The following is a 3,119-nucleotide window of genomic DNA, read 5'->3' on the forward strand; positions in this document are numbered from 1 at the left end:
TTAGTGCAGGATCGTACTTGTTTGTCTTTCTTGATATGGTGACAATAATTGCACCCCCTAATGCCGCACTTAAAGTTCCCCTTAAAATTGCTGTGGGGAAAGAGGGAGGGGGGATTCCTCCAGCAGCCCCCTGCTAAGACTGTTTACTGATGAGAAGTTAAACACACCTGACCTGTGTGTCCATTGTCATCGTACAGTTTAACCCGCCCTCTTTTCCAAGGGTGGGGGGAAAAGAGTCTCTGAGTTATTTTATATGTTGTGTCCATGTGTGATAATAAATGAGTTTGTTGTTTGCCACTCTACACTGGCGTTGTCTGGAGACTGGGTGAGCTAAGGGGTCTTGGATAGTGCTGGTTCTGGACAGAGGAAGCATTTACAGCGGACAGACTCATCTTGAGTACGGGGGTCCGTCACAGCCGTTAATTCCTATTTACCCACACTAGCTTTAAGCAGCGTTTCACTGCCTCTATTTAGAATCAGTGGTTCCCTATGAGTGCCCATTGATTTGAATAGAAATCGCACCACAAGTCGGATCGTGATGATCCAACTTGCCGTGCAGTTTGTGCGCTAAGGATCTTGAAGGGGAACCCTCGCCAAAATAAAAAAAAAACTGGCATGGGGTCCTGCCCAATATCCATACCAGACCCTTATCCGAGCATGCAGCCCAGCAGGTCAGGAAAGGAGGTGGGGGGGGGAACGGACGAGTGACCATACCAGGCCCCACGCTCTGAACATGGGGGGTGGCTGTTTTGGGGCAGGGGAGCTCTGTGCCCCCACTCCAAAGCACCTTGTCCCCATGTTGATGGGGAAAAGGGCCTCTTCCCAACAACCCTGGGTGGTGGTTATTGGGGTTTGCAGGCGGGGGGCTTACCCCAACATCTGGAAGATTCTGAAACCCCCCCACCCTAAGTGAATGAGTATTGGGTACATTGTACCCCTACCCATTCATCCCCAAAAGTGTCAAAAATTAAAACAGTACACAAGTTTTTGAAAAACTTGACAAAAAGAAAGAGTGACAGTGTAAATGAGACATACTGTGTGTAAGGGGGAGAGAGAGAGAGAGAGAGACACACTGGGGGTTATTCACTAAAACTAGAGCAGGCAAAATGTAGTGCAACTCTGCATAGAAAACAATCAGCATCCAGGTTTTATTGCCAAAGCTTAATTAAACAAGCTGAAATTAGAAGCTGATTGGCTACCATACACAGCTGCACCAGATTCTAAGTGCACCAGTTTTAGTATATCTCCCCCACTGTGTGTAAAGGGGGGGGGGGGAGAGAGAGAGAGAGACACGCCGTGTGTAAAGGGGGAGAGAGAGAAGGACACTGTGTGTAAAATGGAGAGAGACACACACGCCGTGTGTAAGGGGGGAAAGAGAGACACACACACACACACACACACACACACACACACACACACACTGTGTATAAGGGGGGAAAGAGAGACACACACACGCCGTGTGTAAGGGGGAGAGAGAGACACACTCCGTGTGTAACGGGGGGGGAGAGAGAGAGAGACACACACACACACACACGTCGTGTGTAAGGGGGGAGAGACACACACGCCCTGCGTAAGGGGAGAGAGAGAGATACACACACGCCGTGTGTAAGGGGGGAGAGAGAGACACACACACGCCGTGTGTAAGGCGGGGGAGAGAGAGACACACACACGCCGTGTGTAAGGGGGGGAGAGAGAGACACACACACACACGTCGTGTGTAAGGGGAGAGAGACACACACGTCGTGTGTAAGGGGAGAGAGACACACACGTCGTGTGTAAGGGGAGAGAGACACACACGCCCTGCGTAAGGGGGGAGAGAGAGATACACACACGCCGTGCGTAAGGGGGGAGAGAGAGACACACACACGCCGTGTGTAAGGGGGGGGAGACACACATACGCCGTGTGTAAGGGGGGGGGAGACACACACACACGCCGTGTGTAAGGGGGGGAGACACACACACACGCCGTGTGTAAGGGGGGGGGAGACACACACACACGCCGTGTGTAAGGGGGGGGGAGACACACACACACGCCGTGTGTAAGGGGGGGGAGACACACACACACGCCGTGTGTAAGGGGGGGGAGACACACACACACGCCGTGTGTAAGGGGGGGGGAGACACACACACACGCCGTGTGTAAGGGGGGGGGAGACACACACACACGCCGTGTGTAAGGGGGGGGAGACACACACACACGCCGTGTGTAAGGGGGGGGAGACACACACACACGCCGTGTGTAAGGGGGGGGAGACACACACACACGCCGTGTGTAAGGGGGGGAGACACACACACACGCGGTGTGTAAGGGGGGGAGACACACACGCGTGTGTAAGGGGGGGAGACACACACACACGCCGTGTGTAAGGGGGGGGAGACACACACACACGCCGTGTGTAAGGGGGGGGAGACACACACACACGCCGTGTGTAAGGGGGGGGAGACACACACACACGCCGTGTGTAAGGGGGGGGAGACACACACACACGCCGTGTGTAAGGGGGGGGAGACACACACACACGCCGTGTGTAAGGGGGGGGAGACACACACACACGCCGTGTGTAAGGGGGGGGAGACACACACACACGCCGTGTGTAAGGGGGGGGAGACACACACACACGCCGTGTGTAAGGGGGGGGGAGACACACACACACGCCGTGTGTAGGGGGGGGGAGACACACACACACGCCGTGTGTAGGGGGGGGAGACACACACACACGCCGTGTGTAAGGGGGGGGGAGACACACACACACGCCGTGTGTAAGGGGGGGGGAGACACACACACACACGCCGTGTGTAAGGGGGGGGGAGACACACACACACGCCGTGTGTAAGGGGGGGGAGACACACACACACGCCGTGTGTAAGGGGGGGGAGACACACACGCCGTGTGTAAGGGGGGGAGACACACACGCCGTGTGTAAGGGGGGGGAGACACACACGCCGTGTGTAAGGGGGGGGGAGACACACACACACGCCGTGTGTAAGGGGGGGGACACACACACACACGCCGTGTGTAAGGGGGGGGGACACACACACACACGCCGTGTGTAAGGGGGGGGGACACACACACACACGCCGTGTGTAAGGGGGGGGACACACACACACACACGCCGTGT

Source organism: Aquarana catesbeiana, linkage group LG06 (genome assembly GCF_042186555.1).
Source record: "Aquarana catesbeiana isolate 2022-GZ linkage group LG06, ASM4218655v1, whole genome shotgun sequence".
Classification (NCBI taxonomy): Eukaryota; Metazoa; Chordata; class Amphibia; order Anura; family Ranidae; genus Aquarana; species Aquarana catesbeiana.